General features: G+C 38.6%; 1 protein-coding gene across 11 annotated transcripts in view; it reads left to right on the forward strand.

The window, feature by feature from the left end:
• The window catches only part of LRRC4C (leucine rich repeat containing 4C), a 205,942-nt gene that overhangs the window by 25,071 nt on the left and 160,490 nt on the right, over positions 1–20,381 (forward strand). For 6 of the 11 annotated variants that reach the window (XM_073017220.1, XM_073017238.1, XM_073017231.1 and 3 more), the window contains exon 1: positions 1,060–1,165. The exons of 1 other annotated variant lie outside the window; for it this stretch is intronic. The gene's annotated coding sequence lies outside the window, so the exon portion shown is untranslated. Of the gene's footprint in view, positions 1–1,056; positions 1,166–20,381 lie in introns of those variants that run through there. 4 more of the 11 variants (XM_008001415.3, XM_037997473.2, XM_037997484.2 and 1 more) reach the window with 4 other exon arrangements.

Raw genomic sequence — 20,381 nt, forward strand, 5'->3', positions numbered from 1 at the left:
AAGGCACCCCGAGCCTTATTAAAAAAAAAAAAAAAAAAAAAAAAGTAGCGGGGGGAGGAATGGGTTTCTTCTTGACAGCTGACGGAGCCTTGAAATTTTCCTCCACTACCTCCGCCCCCGCCCCCGCCCCCGCCCCCCGCACTCCATTTAACGTGAGATTATGAAATTGCAGAGGCAGTGGAGGGAAGGAGACAGGATATAACCGGAGTTCGGAGGGGAGAGGGGAAGGTGGCTGGCCGGGTGGCTGAAATCAAAAATTCAATTGCGCACTGGGTTGTGATGAGAAATCTAATCAGATCTTTGGCGAAGGGGCCGGCCGGAAGGATGGCGAGTGGGGGGGAAGTTGCTCCCCAAATTCTTCGAAGGGGAGGCTGGGGAGAGGAATTGACGATGTAAAAGGAGACTTTTTTTTCTTTTTTTTTTTTTTTTTTTTTTTTTTTGGTGGTGGTGGTGGCTGTTGGGTGCCTTGCAAAAATGAAGGATGCGGGACACAGCTCTCTCCTGGAACCGAACGCAATGGATAAACTGATTGTGCAAGAAAGAAGGAAGAGCGAAGCTTTTTCTTGTGAGCCCTGGATCTTAACACAAATGTGTATATGTGCACACAGGGAGCATTCAAGAATGAAATAAACCAGGGTTAGACCCGCGGGGATTGGTGTGTTCTGACATAAATAAATAATCTTAAAGCAGCTGTTCCCCTCCCCCCCAAAAAAAGGATGATTGGAAATGGAGAACCGAGGATTCACAAAGAAAAAAGTATGTTCATTTTTCTCTATAAAGGAGAAAGTGAGCCAAGGAGATAATTTTGGAATGAAAAGTTTGGGGCTTTTTTAGCAAAGTAAAGAACTGGTGTGGTGGTGTTTTCTTTTCTTTTTGAATTTCCCACAAGAGGAGAGGAAATTAATAATACATCTGCAAAGAAATTTCAGAGAAGAAAAGTTGACCGTGGCAGAATGAGGCATTGATTGTGGGAGAGAAACCAGCAGAGCACAGTTGGATTTGTGCCTATGTTAACTAAAATTGACGGATAATTGCAGTTGGATTTTTCTTCATCAACTTCCTTTTTTAAATTTTTATTCTTTTTGGTATCAAGATCATGCGTTTTCTCTTGTTCTTAACTGCCTGGATTTCCATCTGGATGTTGCTGTGATCAGTCTGAAATACAGTGAGTGACCTTTATTTTCTTATTTATTGGTGAAGAAAATGTCAGTTAATTTGGTGTTCTTGGTCTCTTTATCCTCTCTCTCCCTTTGGTGTTTTTTTAAAGAACTGGCTATTGGGGGCGAGAAAATAAGGGAATGGGTGGCCCACGTATTTGCTTCATCAGTCTCTGCTCTCTGATAAGACAGTTTGCTATAAGGATGCAGGTTGACTGCATCCTGGGCAGACGCCTTTGCAAATGTTCACCAGGAAAAAAAAAAAAATCTCCCCAAGAAAGCCACTGCAGTGTGGGGTGCCAGTGCTGTGTGACTGACACTCTAGAATGCATTTAAGTTGCTTGTCAGCCGCGGAGTTAGATGCACAAATGTTTGGCTATTGGAAATCGAAGGGACTCAATTTAAATTTCATTATCCGACCTGACATTGCAGATCAACAGAATGTATTAACACAAAAATATGACAATAAACCAAGCAGATGAAGGGTGGCTTCTTGCTGGTGTATAGGTGGAGGGAGAAAGGGTGGGTTTTGGGGGGAGGAAGCTGGTGGAGAGAAGTGGCTGTACTTTCCACAATCACTCTTGCATACACATGCCCAGATGTGCTCTTCCCATTACCCGGGTTCATGCCAGTGCTAAAAATGAAACAAGGAGGACCTACTTCTCTCCAACTCCACCCCCTTCTCACTGAGGACTTCTCTGGATTACAGAGAGACTGTGCATGGACTGTAGAACAGTGACTTGGGTTTTGCCAGAAACCTTTCCAACATCACCAGTGCACAGCTCCTCAGAGAAAGGAAGAAATCTAGTGTCCTGTGGTAACTTAGAAAAGGCAGCTGAAGAAGAGGTCTATGTTGAGCATTCACGCTTCTCATGTGCCAGCTTTGTCTTGGAAAAAGAGGCCAATATAAAAAAATACAGCAGAAGGTGGAAAATGCTTAGAAAGTCTGAGCTGAGCGCCTGTAGGATCACCTTCCCTCCTCTCCCATTGCTGCCAAAGTCATGGAGCTGGCCTTTTTTACAGAACTTTCCCCCTACACTCTTCTCTATTCCTCTCTGGGGCCTTCTATCAGAATCATAGACTCATGTAACTTTTGAGCCAGAAGAGTCTCCAGAGATCTCATGTCAATAAAAAAAGGAAACTGAGGCCTAGAGAAGCTATAACTCTTTCATTAATGGCCAAACAGCATGAGACAGGTGACTCACACAAGCCTAAGAACGCCAGGCAAAAAAAAAAAAAAAAAAAAAAAAAGTCAGTTTGGGATCCAAACTGGACAGCTACACACAGCCTGACTACTCCTGTATTTTGAATGCTGTTTTATGAGTAAGGGTCAAAGGAAGGCACATTGGTCCTGAGAGCTTGAAATAAAACTTCTGCCAATTTAGACTTCAAGGGTTACAAACTCCAACATTCATTGTTTCTCTTCCCTTCCTCCCTTCTTCCCTCTCTCCCTCTTCCTTTCTTCTTTTCCTTTCTATAGCATAGTTTAGATAACCGTGGCTTGAATACCATTTAAAAAAAAAATAAGATCCACAACTCTGACATATCCCAAAGGAGATGAAAGGCAGCACTCTCCTGGGTTCTTTCTTAGTGTTTAATCCTGTGAGTGGTGGTCCTCAGAGAGTCATTGAAGAACTGTAGGGTTAGATTTATATTAGAGAGGTGATAATAGAAACCAGAAACACGCAGCTGAAAGCATCTGAGCCTGTTCTTACACTCACATCATCTATTCTTATCCTTTTCATTACTCCTTAACTAAACTAGCCTACAGCTGAGCACTTCTCTAATTTATTTTTCTGGGCACATGTTTCCTGTTGGAACACAGATCAGGCAATAAATTTACCAACCTATAAAAATAATTGTCCAAGATGCTTTTATTCCCTGAAATCCCCATAGACTTGTGCATATATTTTCATAGTTCTCTGCACTTTTTTTGTATTTGTTTGCTTGTTTGCTTTGTTTTACATTACCACAGTGAAGTCACCATTTGTAGACATGGAATGACTCAAGTTATATTAAGTTCCTGCTCATCTGGAACTTAGCACAATGACCAAAAAAAAAAAAAAGTAAGAAGAAAAACATGTACTTTGATGCTTTTTCACTTTATAGTTCAGTTCCTGGCTTCACAGGGGAATCCCAGCCTTGAAATTGGGTTGGGTCTGCTAATTGGAGGAGATTTTATTTTCTTTATATAAATATATATAGATAAATATATATATATATATATCTTTCGTTGACATCAAAATTTCTTAAGTGCTGCTCTAATTAGGTCTGAAAGCACATTCCTCTCCTTGATAGTGTCACCTCCTCCCTGTACCCTCCACACTTAATGTACACATGCAACTGTCCTAAGAGACAGAAAGGGAGAGAAGTGAAGAGAGAGAGAATCTGTTCAAAATTTTGGTCTGAAATGTGTCCTCCCATCCCCCTCCACTTAAACATTTTCAAATCTGGAGTTCATGGGGCATCTAAGGTGTCATCATCTTTCATACTGGTAAATCATTTCAGAACTCTACTGTTAGGAACCTATGGCCCACCTGGGGGTTAACACCTTTGGTTTAGTAGTCAGAGTTGGCCCTGCATTTTGGTTAAGTACTGATTTGTTTTAAACTAATTTGTTCAGAAGCGCTGCATTTGTTCATGTACTGTTCAAAGAATTAGGACCATGACAGAACTGGAAACTTACTTCATCAGTGGGTGTCAGGACCCAAGTTGGTGCCCACTGAAAGACATTTGTGAGTAAGCAGTTGTCTACCAGAATCTGCCGAGGACCCTATGCCCAGAAAGCTCCTGGGTTTTACGAGTTTTAAAGTTCCCTTTTCAAATATCTTCTTCCTCAAATGTAATAGCTATGCCCTTTGAGCAATACTTTTAATTTCCCTGGCTCTCAGTTGTCTAGTCTGTGAGGTGGGAATTATAATATGTAATTCGTTGAATTGTTTTATGACTTAAAAGGAGTGTTGTGCAAAGCTGCAAGCATGATAGGCCCTCTAAGGATGGCTGTTTGTTATGGTTATTCTCGGATTAACGTGGATTAATTTCCTGACAATGAATAACAGTCTGGCTAAGCACTTTAACAGTTCGAGCACCTATACTTGAAAAATAGGGATTGTGCAACTCGTCTTACAGTCGTTGCCAGGATCCTCATTTGAGGTCTTATCAGGACAGATTGGCTCAATATATTATTTTAGATGTAAAGTGCTGCCTCATACTAGAAACTGTACATTATGACTTTCTCCTAAAAGTATAGAAAAATAAATCTCAGCAAAAACAGTACTTAAATGAAATTTTACAGGGAAATAATGCAATTATTTCTGTGCTGTGTGTGTTTTTGGTCTAAAAGTTGAATAAGAGATTTCTGGTATTTTAAGTGTGTCATTTTAGCCACATATTACATAGTCTGGACCTGGATGTACAAAATAAAGGCAAATGTCTATGTAGTTATACGATTTAAATTATATGGTATAAAATTCCATTACTAATATTAAGACCTCCAAAACCACAATTTGGATTCACAGTTCTAGTCAAAATGAATGCTGTGTTCATTAAACAAAGTATTTACTTTGTGATGGGCTAAAGACTCGTTAGAATATATAGAATGAGGAAGATTTAATGCAGACACACACGTCATTGTTTACATGTGCACATCTTCCCACACCAGTGGTTTTCTGAGGCAGGCAGTCATGGTCATTGCTCATAATTTCATTCTCTACAGTAGCAGCCCTGTTTTCTGTCCATTTCCTTAATATTCTTCCAGGGACTTGTTTTCCCCTTAAGAGAAAAGGAGTCCTACTGTAGTAATTGTTATTCTTAATGTTTCATCTGTGGATGATAATAGTACAGTTGGGCTTGGGAGATACCCATTGGATTCTTATGTTTCTTTTCAATGAAAACAGTTTGAAATCTGTGTGAATATTGGAAAAGCATTTGAAAGTTGACCATTTTCACTGACCTTAAGAACAGATGGAAATTCTCTATGAAAGTTCTTACCATTTGATAAATTTTACTTTTTTGCATGCTTCCTAACGATGAGTTAGAAATTAGATGAAACTTGGACTCTAGCATCTTAAGTGAATTCAAATACTCAGCTTCCCACTGAGCCACGTGTGTTACATGCATCATTTAACCTCTCTGAGGCTGTTTGCTTATCTGTAAAATAGAGGTAATAACAACTGCCTGGAACTGTCTGCCGTGAGGATGAGATCAGATTGCATATGCCACGCACAGCAAGCATTCAATAAATGCACCTTTAAATGGATCATCTCTGATTTTAGTTTAGATTTGCAGAAAAAGAGATATGGACTCTGTTGGAGGGAAGCTGTCACTGTAAGTTCACATTGGCATAGATTAAGAAAGAGAAATACATAGACAGGATTAAGGTTGGAATCACACATAAATAGATATGACCATTTTTGGTAAGGTCCTGCCGCTTTAAAAACATATTTAGAAGTGCCTTAGTGAACACCATTCTCTCAGTAAAGATTGAAATATACTTGGTGAATTGTGGAAAATATACTCTGTGTCGATATAAACTTTGGTTAGAATGTCAAGTACTTTATAAGACAGGCATAAAAACGTTAATTATCTGTAAATGGTATCATAGAAGATCCCCTAAGAAGGTCAAGAATCAGTTACATCTTTCATTTCTTCAAAATAATTTTTGTGGAGAAATGTTAATTTGACCATTGAAATTTAATTAGACTGATCTCGTGCCAGAGACACTGTGCTTATAATACTTTCTGAATGCAAGGGTTTTGTTATGTCCTCAGCCTCTCAGAAGAACAGCTGGCAAAGAGTATGCATGCAGTAAATACTGCTCGAATGAACTTAGTTTAAGAAACACCTCCTCTAAATAATTCAAATGCATGCACATACAAGAATGTATGCAAACACACGCAGGCACGCATATACATACTGGAAGCCTGGTTTTGGGGAATTTATAGAAGCTTAATAACAAAAGCTAATGAGTATATTGACTGAATACACACACACACACACACACACACACACACACACGCACGCACAGTAACATTAAGTTGCTTATGTTGGAAAACCTGAGGTCTGAAAGTCACGTGATGCAGTGTGTATTTCTTATTCTTGGTGTTATGATTAATGAACTGTGACATTTTGTACAAGTCAACTTACCTCTCTAGGTTTTATATTCTTTTCTGTTAGATAAAGTAAAAACTAAGGTTACTTCCAGCATTAAGATTTTAGGATCCCGAGTTCATAATTGACTACCTTGGAATTTAGTATTCCTAAAATTAAAAATATATAATTATTGATCTTAGGAAACTAGTTACTACAATGTGAAGAAGAATCCCATAGTATTCTGTGAGAAAGGCAGAATTGTGTTAAAATGGCAGATATGTAGGTGAAAAGGTGAAGGAAATGCTCAGTCTGTAGAGGAAATATTTCGAGATTTGGAATAGACAAAACTTGGATTTCAACTTTGTTTCATCACCTGTTAGCTGGAGCCCCTAAATTTGTCAATTAACCTTGTTAATCCTCAGTTTCCTCAACTGTAAAACTGACTTTATTTTTTTGCAGTCATTTTGGGAGCAATAAAATGTCTTAAGTATTTGGCACATGACTGGCACTCAATGATTGCTAGCCCACTTTCTTTTCTTTGAAATATTTGGTTATTTCAAACAGAAATGGGAAGATTTAACATTTAAGATTCTGTGAGTGTTTTGCTTTACTTTTGTGGAGTATATAAATAAAGATTTCCTGCCAACTTTGCTATCCAAGTTGGTGATACTATTTTTGATCATGGTTTTCAATGTCAATCAAATTCATAATGAAGTCTAAAAATAATGAAAAACTGATGTAAAGTTAATATACTTGGCTTTCAACTTTGCCACGGGCTTATAGAAGCTTTCTGCACTTAGGAAAGCTTTCAACACTTCCGGGATTTACAAGTGTCTAGTAGTCACTTCTTACCTGCAGTTTCACTTTTGGTGGTGTCAATTACCTGTGGTCAACCGAGCAGAAATTTTAAGAGAAAGAGATTACATTCACATAATTCTATCACAGTATGTTGTTATAATTGTTGTTAATTTTTACTGTGCCTAATGCATAAATTAAACTTTGTCATAGATATGTCTTTACAGGAAAAATTATAGTTTATGTAGGGTTTGGTACTATCTGGTTTCAGGCATCCACTGGGGATCATGGAATGTATCTCCTCCACCAACAAGGGGTACCGATGTAATTTAATAAAAACATTAGAACCACCATTTCTTGAGCATTTGATATGCACCAGTCACTGTACTGAAAATATAAGATGTATTTTTTTTCCTTAATCCTCACTTAGAAACACAAAGAGGCTAGGTCATTTGTCTAAGGTTATATAGCAACTAAATGGTGAGGCTGGGAATAGGAACTGCATAGCTCCTGACTTTAGAACCCAAAATCGGAATCAGTAAAGTCAAACTTGTTGACTTGGTAACAAATAAACATAGCAGTTCACTATTATGTAACCTAGTACTCAGCTGAATGTTTTCACTGGGCTTGGGATGTCTGCAGTTTCCCTTCCCCCTATTTCCTGAAATGAAAGTTCTCCAGCTGCTTAGGTCACATATACCTTCCATATATTTGTCAGTCCTCATCATTTCCAAGTATGCCCTTAAGTATAGAAGTGACTTCTAAGAAAGACTTAGGCAAAATTGTCCCAACTCACTGAACATATCTAATGGACAGAAAGATTTTGTAAAATGTTATAAGGCATCTAGAAATTCATAATTATATGAGAAATATGGTCAATGCTAATAGTAAGGTTAGAGTTTAGATATGATATGCTTTAAACCAGATGAGGTCCTAATTGTGAGGATCCAACACCTGATGTTAGTCCTTCTTGTGTTTCATCTCTCCGTAACACGATCCCATCACCTGCCTCTGCTTTCCTGATACTCTTCCAAGGGTTTGAGATACTCCTCATTGATCACTTTCTTTATTGAGATCACTTTATCCTCCTTCTGTTTTCCTAATCTTCTCCTTAAATAATGAGGGCTTCGCCCTTTGAGTCATTTCTACTCCCAGTCTCTCTGCATTCCTGAAAGACATAAGCTGGGGGTTTTTTGAGAGATGAATCTCAAATCCTGGATAACCTGTGTATGCTGAAGACTCATAAGCATCCATTGCCAGCAAGATCCCACTTAATTACCTGAGTCTCCTACAAGCCTTGCAAACTTAATACTCCATCTGTAACTGGTTATTTTTTTCTCCAGAAACCTAGATATGCACCAGGCACTGTACTGAAAACACAGCATTTTTTTTTTTAACTCTTTAATCCTCACTTAGAAAACAGAAACAAAAACTTGGATATTTACGGTTTTAAATGATATCAATATCTCTTTAACCTGCCTCCTGTCTAACCAGTCACCAAATCCAATCTACTCACTCTCTTAAAGTCAGCTTTGGTCTGTCTTGCTATGGCCTTGATCCAGATTCTAGTACTTCTGTCTTTGATTGTCTCTAACTAGTCTTTCTGATAATGCCAACTTTTCCTCAGATAGTCCATTACTCGTTCTTCCTCTAGATGTATCATCCTAACAAGTAATGCTGAACATCCTCTTTATATTCTTGAAATATGTTTTTAGAATAAAATCCAGACTCCTCAACAGCCCAGTCCAGCCAGCCTATTCAAGCCTTCTCCCATCTGCCTGCCATGCTAAATGTTTTAGTCCTCTGGGGACAAGCCAGGTTAGTTTGAACTCAAACTTGGTGAGAGCTAATCCATTTGCCTAGGATATGATCTTCATATCTCAAGTCTCAGAGCAAGTTACTTCCTTTGGGAATATCTTTTCCAGCTCCCCTAAGTCTACTGATCTCCCTGTCCTCTTTACACAAACATTTTGTTCATATATTTATGATAGCTCTTACTATTGTTATATGTATTTGGGGAAAAACCCACTAAATTGTGGCTTCTTTTAGAATATGGATCTCATTAACCGGGTGCGGTGGCTCATACCTGTAATCCCAGCACTTTAGAAGGCTGAGGCAGGTGGATCACCTAAGGTTGGGAATTTGAGACCAGCCTGACAAACATGGAGAAACCTTGTTTCTACTAAAAATACAAAATGAGCCCAGCGTGGTGGCACATGCCTGTAATCCCAGCTACTCGGGAGGCTGAGGCAGGAGAATCACCTGAACCCAGGAGGCGGAGGTTGTGGTGAGCCGAAATTGTGCCATTGCACTCCAACCTGGGCAACAAGAGTGAAACTCTGTCTAAAAGAAAAGAATATGGACCTCATCTTGTTCTTCTTGTCATCTCTCACATCTAACTAACATAGTGCATAGAGATTTCCCTGTATCTAGGGAGAACTCATAAATGAGTGGCCTCATCTAACACGTCTTTAAGGTAAACAAATTTCTTTAATTCAGTTTATGATATAGGCCATTATTTTCCCAATATTTTTATTGTTAAGATCAAGTTTTATTATTTTTCTTGTAGGGACCCATTTTTCATAACTACTTTGCATAATAAAACATTGCAATTTGTTTTTTTTATTTTTAGTAATAAACAACATGTACCTGGCAGTCATCATTTTTTGAAGTGTACTAGATGAACATTTAAATCAAATGATTTGATATAAATTGAGCCAAAAGCAAAGGTGCTTTAATTGGCTTATGCAAGTACATGAGTATGTGTATGAAATCTAGTTGGCTTTTTGAAATATTGATAATAGCTGTCCTTGAGGATCTCATTTTTAAAAATAGTTCTGTAAATATATTTTAGTGCTAATTTTATATTCTAACGTATAGCTCCTCATAGGCTTACTGCAGGTGTGGTAATGTACAGTCCTCACTGACACTGTTCACAAAGTCTGCTGTTCGCAAAAATCACACAAAAAAGGTGGTCCTTGGAGTTGTGCGTTGCACATGCCTCACAGTTGTATGAAGCAGGCCTTCCTACTCATGAATGATTATCAAAAAAGAGAATGTGAATTTCAAATTTGACTAGTGTCCATAAATGGACTAATACAACAAGAGATTAAAAATATCTCCCTAATAAAAGTACCTTCATTAAATATAGAAAATAATGAGCTGCAATCGTTTTTGACAACAGGTGAACACCTGGCTTTGTGGAAGCCAGGCATACATACATTCATAGACATCATACTTTGACTCCATGCTCCATAAGGATATTTCCTCCTTTCTCTCCTGAGGAGCAGCAGGAAACAACTGGATTACATGAAGGAAAGTGGTAAATGATATGATACTGTTTAATTATGGCTTAATTTTATCTTGCAGTTTTGAAGAGAAAGGTCTTAAATATGTTGAACTGGAGTATTTGTGTTTTTATATTAATAGTTCTTTTTGAAAGTTTTTCTTCTAGTTTTAGATTATTTCTAGTTCAGAGAGTAATATTATTAATCTCTAATAATAGCAGATGATAAAGCATTAATAGTCATGCTTCATCATGCTTTTGAAATACAGTGATTTATTTTAATCCTTTCAAAAAATTTTAGCCCTGGAACTTCCAGAGGAATTATTTCCTGACCACTATATTCCTTATGATAAAGCATGAGGATTTGGGAAAGTGTGCCAGGGAAGATTTTTTTCTTTCTTTCTTTCTTTTTTTTTTTTTTTTTTTTTGAGACAAGAGTCTGGCTCTATCACCCAGACTGGAGTGCAGTGGTGCAATCTCGGCTGACTGCGACCTCCACCTCCCAGGTTCAAGCGATTCTCCTGCCACAGCCTCCCAAGTAGCTGGGATTACAGGCAAATGCCACCACGCCCAGCTAATTTTTGTATTTTTAGAAGAGATAGGGTTTCACCGTGTTGGCCAGGCTGGTCTCAAACTCCCGTCTTCGGGTGATCCGCCAGCCTCGGACTCCCAAAGTGCAAAAGATTTATTTAGAAGAGCCAGTGATGAGTTTTGTCTTAGTTCTTGCCAAACTACAAACTGTTGAGACAACACTTGTAGACAACCTCCTAAGACAACTTCTTGGGAGGGGTTCATTTGCTTTAGCTCATCAATTTTGACCAAGTCAAGTTGGGAATGTAGGAGAATTTAGCCATCCAATTATATGTGTTTATTTCTTGCTAAAGTAGGAGTGTGTGTCTGGGAGTAGGGGTCCACAGATTTTTTAAAAAGCCCTTTTCTGAAGATGACTAATACAGTTCCCTAATTATTAAAATAACCTGTTATCGTCGATGTGGTCCTGCCTAGAACAAGTTGACCGATTTATTTGTGATGCTTTGAAAGACATCTTATTGTCAGTGCACCTGAACGTTTTTGTTTGTTATTAATCTAAAGAACTGTAGTACTATGGAATTTATTTTCAGGGCAATAGACATGTTTTCTTTCAACTAATGGTTTGATAATGATGGTGGGAACTTCAATAACTAAGATATGAATGTTCTGAAAAAGGTGCATGACACTTGAAAGTGTAGAGATGTGCCTCTCCTGAATGATTTTACAGTTGAACCTGAGCCAGATCTCAGAGTGTGCCGATTTTTACAACCTTAGGGGAAAGAGAGAGAGAGATTGAGAAAGTTTTGGGGGAGAGAGCTCATCCTGGCTCTGCTGTTCTGATCTGGGCAGAAAGAATGCCCATAGCTTAGTTAGCTGATCTCTAGAGAGGCTCACCTCGGCAGAGACCACAGCACGTGTGTGGAAGAATGAATTCCAATACATCATGGGGAGGGATCTAGAGGACTCCGATTTTTCCTAACTGAAAAGGCAAAAAGTCAGAAGCTACCCTAAAAGAGTTAACATCTACACAGTGGTGTTCAGGAAGGCAAGAATGGAACTCTGAAGGCTTTCTCTGTATTGTTTTGAACGTTACCATGGCAATAGTTTCCAGCAGAAGTTACATGTTTTTCAATTCCCCAAAGCAGCAAGCAGCCTTTCCCAATCTTTCTCACCCTCTCTGCATCCATCCCTATCCGCCTTCATCCTTAGTCCTCCCCATCCCTTTTCTCTTCCCTCTGTCCTTTCTTTTGTTCTCAAGTCCCTCTACCATTCTCTATTAACAACAAAAAATTCCAACTCCAAGAGGTCGCTTTTAGGCAGAATGCGAGTCAGACATATAGTCTTCTATCCGGGTTTCTGTTTTCCCCCGTCTGTTTACGTATTAAAGACCTAATTAAACGGAAGCTGTGGATGGAAGCAGGGTTGGGGCTTTCCCTTGTTGGTAGGACACAGAACATATTATAATGGTTGGTGTTGTGGCGATATGTTAATTGGATCGCTCCAGGCAAGTGCAGAGCAGCAGTCTCTGACAATTAGAAAGAACAATGACTTTACTATGAGTGAGCCCACTCTCTTAACCAGTGGAAGGATTAGCATGCATTGCAGGTCTCTGGAAGGTTCCTGTAGATCCCGACAGGGATCTGCAGTTGGAAATGCCTCCTGTCTCTTTACAGCTACGCTGCTGCCTCTCCTTTAGCTTACTTTCCTGCCAAGGGAAGAGGAGTGAGAGGATAGTAAGGTCTGGTTTACTGGGCTGGTGCGGGACCCTGTCGCAGACCTGAGCCATAGGATATATTGCAGGGATGTTAAGAAGAAATCTTTGCCTGCTTAATGCACGTGGCCAGTGAATTGTGAAATGGGTCTCATTAGAGCCTTTCATATCCCGGCATGTGCCAAAGTGCTTTGCCGGCACAGCGCCATCACTTCAGGTCCAACCCTTCTGCTGTTCACTGCAGCCAAGAAGGGACAGAGACTCTGTCTGTATTAAAGCCTTCAGTCCTATCTCTCTCTGTCTACTGTTCATTGTAAGATTCCTCTGGGCCTTTCAGTCCAGCCAGTGATGAGGCCCAGAGTATCCCCTAGGTGTTTATAGAGAAGAAATATTAAGAATTTTGAGCATCACAGATGGATTTCAGGCAACCAGTGGGTGCTGGCACCCAGATGTTTCCTCTTTTTCCCGGGGCTGGCACTGAAACTGTATCTAGACTTCCCTGCAAATATGCACAGATACTCACCTGCAAGAAAGGATGAGTAGTTTAGGGCCGAATAAATCATCAAGGACTTATTTGTTAGATAAAAAGGAACACTTTACTTTTTCTCAGATTCATATACTAAAGATTTTAAAATGACATTATATCTCCCAAAGCCTAATCCTATAAGTAATACTAATAAATGTCATATACTAAGTACTAACTGTATGTCAGACACTGTGGCTGTCTCTTATTTAGAACACCCCTTGAGTCCACAAGTTTGATGAATGACATAACAGCACAGACATGGAAGCCAGACTAGTAAGAGCTCTGTTACCTCTTAGATCTGTGGTTTCAGGCAATTTATTTATAATTCTGAGCCTCAACTTTCTTATGTGTGACATAGGCATGATTACATAGTAATTACATAGTACAGGATTGTAGTGAGTTAGAATTGAAATAATTCACATAGAACTTTTAGAGTGCTTGGCACATGACAATACTCAAGCTATTACTTGTAAAAAGATAAGATACATTTTCTTACAATATTGTAAAATAATTACTAAGCATGTGTCTTCAGAAGAAAGGTGTTAAAAGTAATTATGGGCAGATTGTTTAATAAAAATGAAAATATGGCATAAGAAAATTAGTTTCTGAATTCGGAATAGTGTAATTCCTGATGTTTTCTGTGTAGCGCCATAGTTTGGAAAGTAGAATTGATGAAATCAATGAAACAGATTTGTTGCATTTATTCTGGGTAGATTATTTTTATCCATCCATATTCGAGTTTTCTTTTGGGACTGATCTCTTGGGCCTGTCTCAGTTGTGATGCCTTGGATTTGAAATAAGAAGGGAAAAATCTAGCGAGGTTAAGCATAAAAAGAGAATTTGCTGACATGTATAATTGAAAAGTCCTACAGTACATGGAGTTCAGGTGTAGTTTGATCCAGATGTTCTCAATGTCACAGGGACCCCTGCTCTGTTTTCCCTGTATTTCTCTTGGCATAGTCCTCTTCCATGTTCTATTTTAATCAAGACATTGTTCGGCATTCCCTCGAACATCACCACAGAAAGTTCCACAGTTTTGTCCCAGCACTCCCAGTGAGCACCCTGAGATCACAGCTGATTAGATTAGCTTATGTCATATTTCTACTCATAAACCATCATTCACTTTAAGGGAAGGGAGTAGAGGGTCAGTGCATCCCCATGGAACTCAGGGGCTACTGAGAGGTAACAGGTATTATGTGCTGGAGACAAAAACCACTAATATCTATCATATATCTGGTGTTAGAGAGTGAGAATGACAAGTTGCTATGTTTCACAATGTCACTTGCTACAAGGGTTAATTTTGTTTGTACTTCTCTGTAAAGCTACATTGTATATAGGTATTGAAGTTTTAATAACTAAGGAATTTTGTTCCAGCAAATCATCTGGCTGTAGTGATCAATTTTTCAGTGGAACAACTTCATCTGCATTCATGCTATTTTTGTATTATTCCTCTCATCTCTTAGAAACAGGTCTTTGTTTTTGAGAGAGAATTTACAAGTCCTTTTTTGGAAATGAAGAAAAAAAAGCAAAAACAAAATGATCATCTTCAGTCAATAACACTGGTAGAGGATTTTTAAAAGGCCTTGAACGCCCACACTCCTGGTCACTTGCCCCGGCCATATATGTGCTTCCATCCAGCTTTGATTTAATCTAACTGTCATTGCAAAGGTCTTAGCAGTGACATAGGTCATTCCAGATCTCTCCATTCTGCCTACCCACGGATGGTGATCTAGGCCATGTGACATGTCTTTTTCTTCTTCATAGGCAAGGTGACAGAAACACATATCTGGCCTTTGGATACAAATATTTGTTAAGAAGCTCTGTTCAAAGTACATGACTGCTTGCCAAGTTCAAGGACTTATCTCTTTTGAAGTCTTAATACTGTGTGTTCCATATTGGGAACACTGTACTTACTTAATTCTTACTTATGCAGTGACATGTTCAGAATTGAGAATCAAACCAAGTTCATATATTTCTCATAAAAGCTATGGGAGAATAAATGACTGGTGGAGAAGGTTTTTCCTGGAAAGTTAAAGCAATGAAGGAGACTGCCGCTCTTTTGAGTACCTGTTATATGCAATACAATAATAGTAACATTAGTGAGTTATTTTATATACTTCATCTCATTGTACCCTTATGACAACTGCAATAATAACAACAACAATGCAAAAAAATCAGTGATAGGTAACATTTATGGAGTGGTTGCTGTGAGTAGGCACCATCTAAAGGTTTTACCTTTGTAAAGACATTGAATCTGCAAGCAAATAAGCAGTAAGCATCCTTTTTAAAGGTGAGAAAGGGAAATTCAAATAAGCTCAATGACTTACCCATGTCACAGAGACAATAAACAGCAGAACTAGACTTTGAACCCTTGGTCAAGCCAGTGGTTTTTCTACTATGCTGTGTTGCCTCTCACATGGGACTACTTACTACTATTAATTAATAATAATAATAATAATAATTCGATACTGGATTTCTTTTAGTTTAAAGAAGTAACACCGAGAAAGACCTGTAACTCTTTCCCTTAGCCTCACTGCCTTTGTTACTTCCTTCCTCTTTACCCCGCTTCTTATCCTGGGTTGTTCTCAGTTCTATAACCTGTTACAGTATTTTGCCTCTAGTTTGGCCAGGGCAGCTGCCCAGCCACAACTCTGGATATTTGAAAGTAAAACTTCTTCTGCATCATTTATTTAAAATATATCAACCCTTTGAGATCGCCACAAATAAACCACAAGGGTCTTTAAGGAGGCCTTACTCTTTTCTTATGTTGGGAAGAGTGAAGAAACATTTAATATCCCAGTGGTCCCTGGCAACTGAACTTGCAAAGTTTGTGCAGATATCAGTTGGCAGGCCTCATTCCTTGAGATGTGGCGATACTAAGAGTCACAAACTTAGCTGCATAAGGCTGTACCACATATTTCCCGTCTCAGTGGTATCCATCAGAAGACATCTTCCTCTATATATAGAACAAGGAAATTGGACTTTTTCCTCCATAACTCTTAACACTCTTTACCTTTTCCTACCTGGATGGTACATGGGAGAGGCAGGAAGAGATATAGTGATATAGCTCTGGGATACCATCATTGCCGCCTTTCCCATGAAGGTACTAAGCAAAATTGCCATTTTCAGCTTCTCCGGGCATTGGTCCAGATGGGAGGCAATGGCCGCAATCAGTTTCCTTACTCCTTCAGCATATCACCCTTTATTGTGCTTATGACACAGACACTGCAGCAGCAGGGAAGACAGGCACAACACAGCGTGATTGCAGAATCTATGGACACAAACACTTGTTCACTTGCGCACACACACACACACACACACACACTTGATTCCCACCAATTTATCTCAGCGTCCTGAATTCCCACATGACTTCTCCTGAAGGACATTCTAGAGATGTGTGCTACTTGTCTTTCTCTGTTATTCAAGGTACAAAGAGAAAGAAGTGCATATTGAGGCAATACACTATAGATTCAGGATATGGTTTGACGTCTGAGAATGATTTTCCTTATTGCCTGCTCCATATTTGACAGAACACCTTTTGTACAAAGAATTGAAAAGTAGCTTTAATATCAGCCGTGGCTTTTTGGCCCTAAATCAAAGACTTTTGAAAGACAAATGGAAGAGGACTGGAGCTAGTCACTATTTTATAATATTTGAGCCACTGCTTTCTGTCCCTCAGGGCTGGCAAGACAAAGCAGGCTCTTGCTTCCTGTTGTCTCTAGAATGTGTCCCTTCCCTATTCTAACTCAGCATTTAAGCACTTATCAGACCCAGGTGACTGTAATCATGCCCTGATTTGCCCTTCTCCTTCCAGTCCATCTTTATAATGTTATTTATCTTCCAAATAATCACAAACCACTGTTTTAATGCAGTTCTCCTACTAACCAACCTTCACTTGTAAAATAAATGCCAGGCCCTGTAACCAAAATCTCCTCCAGAGAGCCTCTCTATCTCAGCTCCTCCTCTCTCTCAATTCCAATATGTATTTCTTGGCTATGCCATATTGGTTTTCATTTCCAATATCCTGTTTTGCATGAGTAATTGTTCTGTGTGCTTATTATTTGTTCCTGCTTTTAGCAGGAAGGCTCTCTGAGGTCAGCTCCTTGACTTCCACCTCTGGGTCCTCACCTTCCTGCCTTACATGTAATGGATAGTCTATAGATGCTTTGTGATTGAAAGAATGTTCTTCACAAGCTTCCAACTGCTGATCTTAAACACAATTTTTAAAAATTCCAATGAAATTATAACTTTTTTGTTGGATTTTCATTTATCTTTCTAATAGATAGCCCCATAGACTCCACTTGGGGCCGAGCAAACTTCTCCATTAGGGGAACCCACCTAGCAGTGTGTGGACTTTGAAATAAAAGCAACTATCTTTTGCTGAGTCTCCTGTGGTGTCTCTTTAGAGAGCTGGTATTGGATGAGCAGTAATTTAGAGCTCTAGGTCTCCTGCAGCTGTTTGTTTAGCAGAAACATAGAGCTCCCTAGTCAAAGCAACCTGCTTCTGTGGGCTCCGTTGTGCTTCAGAAGGCTACCTGCTTTTGTTGTTCTGTAGTATGGATATGAAGGGTAGATTTCCCAGGATTTCCCAAGGGAAATGCTCATGTGCACAAGATGTTTCTTTCTCCAGTCTCCCGTTCCATTACAGTTATAAGGAGCAGGATGAAATTGTTACATTTAATGTTTAAAATCTCCCCCTGTTTGCATATTATTGTAATATGTAGCAATGGTCCCTGAAGCTAGATTGCCAAATGGGCAAGTGTAATGATGAATCTTGCAATAAGAGATAGAGACAAAAAGGTAGAATGTAGTGTATTTCTCACATAATTAAATGTATATGTTTAAAAGACAGACTCATTTATTTTTCTCTTGTTATTTCGTTGGGATCAAAATATCCTTTTGTTAAATGTGAATGATTATGATAATAGGAGATATTTTTTAAATTCTAACGTCAATGCTTAGCAAGATATAAAGTCGTATAGATACAATTGCACAAGTGTGTGACAAATGACCACCATGTCTGTTATTCACTTCGATAGTCTAGGACACTGCCATAAGCTATAAACATTAGAGCCCCTGAAAATAACCTTGAGCAGGTGGTTGCAAGTGAAATAGGAAATATGGGTGCATTTCACTTGTAGCTTCTTAGCAGTACCTTTGTAATGGCTATAGCTGTCAAAGTTGACATTCCATTGAGGATGCTACTATGCTCTGGTTGTAGGACTGTATGCTCTGGTTGTAAGTTACCTCTTATCTGAGCCTCATGTTTGGCAAAATAAGGAGTTTATGATGCTCTCTGGTATTCTTTTTAGCTATCTAAGAGTCTGAGCTATTTCACAGAACTATTTACAGGTAACAGGACTGTCTTTGCCAAAGAGAATGGAAATATATTTTGCTAGTTCCCCTTCTCAGACATTTTGGATGGCTTATTTCCTGTCTTTGCCACTTCTTGCCCTCCTCTGTCTGCTTTTTCGTGATGCTTATCAAATGTATTTATTTCTGCTACTATCCATGTCTAGCCAAGTCCTTCTTCATATTGCAGTTCGTGTGTGTGTGTGTGTGTGTGTGTGTGTGTCTATTCCACAGGGTAAGCACTTAATTTCAGACTAGCTTCCACTAATTAACTACGAAATTAAGTAGGTGAATTCATTGATTCAGCACTTGGTTTGATGTTTATATTAACTCATTGAAAGGGAAGCCCTGGATGTGGCCAGAGGCTTGACGGGAATCTTTCCCTCCCCTCCGGAATCTCCTTTGACTTCCCACACTAGATTTCTATCTTGCTATTTCTCAGAAGTATTCATGCTTTTGGGGAGCAGCCAAGTGACCAAAGCTGTATCAGATAGGAATGCCATTCTTTGTGACCATAGAAATAATCATTTCTTGTTCTTTTTCTGCCCCAGTTTACTGGCCACAGCTCCAGTTCTACTTTTGATGCACCTGGAGAATGCTCTCTGAATGCCTACCAAGATTAAAGTGATAGGTTTTTAATGTCAAATGCCCTATAGCCACTGCCCCCTACCTTGTGGGGAAAATAGACCTACACTCTTGGTTGAAATCCTTACCTTGTTTCTACAAGAAAGAATGTAGGTAGGAAGCCGTAACAGCTTCCACACCCATGTCAGAGCAATCAACTAGTACTCAGCAAAAGTCCTATCTATTTTCATTTCTGTTTCCAACAATCATGTCTTGTTTCGTTTGTCTTTGCCTTAGCATATAATAACCACAAGTAAGCGACAGGTATGTTGGCTATTTGTCACAGAATTGTGTTTACAATTTTTTGAACATTTTTCTCCATTTATGTAAAGATTTATGGCTTCTTTCAAACCCTGAAAATAGTATCTAGCAGATAAAGTATGTTTTATGATAAAATAGACTGGAACATGGTTTGTAATAGAGTAACAACCATCGTAAAGAGGCCTTGTTTTGGAGCCCATCCAAGCAGGTCAGTAACTTTTCTAAAGTAATTGGATTAAGAGAAAAATGTGGGATGAAATATATGTTCTCTGAATTTCTGTACCTTCTGTATTTTGTGTCCCTGTTAAAAGTCCTGAATTAAGCAGCATTGCCTTAAGGTAGTGTATTTGTTCTATTTATTGAATTATATGCACTGATCATTAGGATAAGTTGACCTTATCTTCCCACTGCAGCATTTACTAGTTGCCTTTTTCATTGTTCCCCAGTGCTCCACACATAACCCTACCATAACACTTGCCACGTTATTTAGTAATTATACGTTCGTTCTCTATCTTCCTCCATGACTCTAAGCTTTGTCTATTCAGGGAGCCAGACTTCCTCTTTGTGTACCTCTTTAATACATACTGCCTATTAAACCAATATTGAAAGAAAATAAATGAAATAGTGAACACTTAAAGCTTAAAGTGTATTTAAAGCAATTCTTAATTTATCTGATAATACTACAATTTAAATTTTAGTAAACTTTTATTTTGCAAAACTCAGTATCACAGTGTTTTAAATAATAGTGCCATTAAACTCATCATATAAATTAGCATCTTAAGTCGCTATTTTGAGTCTTAATCATATTGACACATGGCTTTAAAAATGTGGATGAATTAGTATAACTAAAAGAACTAATTAGTTTCAATCAAGTTACCATTTTGCAGGGACAAAAAGAAAAAGAATGAATCACAGGTTTACACTCTGTTCACAGAGTCTGAATAATTTAACTAATACTTTTATAATAAGACATACTTTCCTCCAACATGACTTTTGGTTGAAACTTTGCACCAAAAGAAGGTAATTTCATTGAAATTGTCATTTCTT

This window comes from Chlorocebus sabaeus, chromosome 1, assembly GCF_047675955.1.
Source record: "Chlorocebus sabaeus isolate Y175 chromosome 1, mChlSab1.0.hap1, whole genome shotgun sequence".
In the NCBI taxonomy this organism is placed as follows: Eukaryota; Metazoa; Chordata; class Mammalia; order Primates; family Cercopithecidae; genus Chlorocebus; species Chlorocebus sabaeus.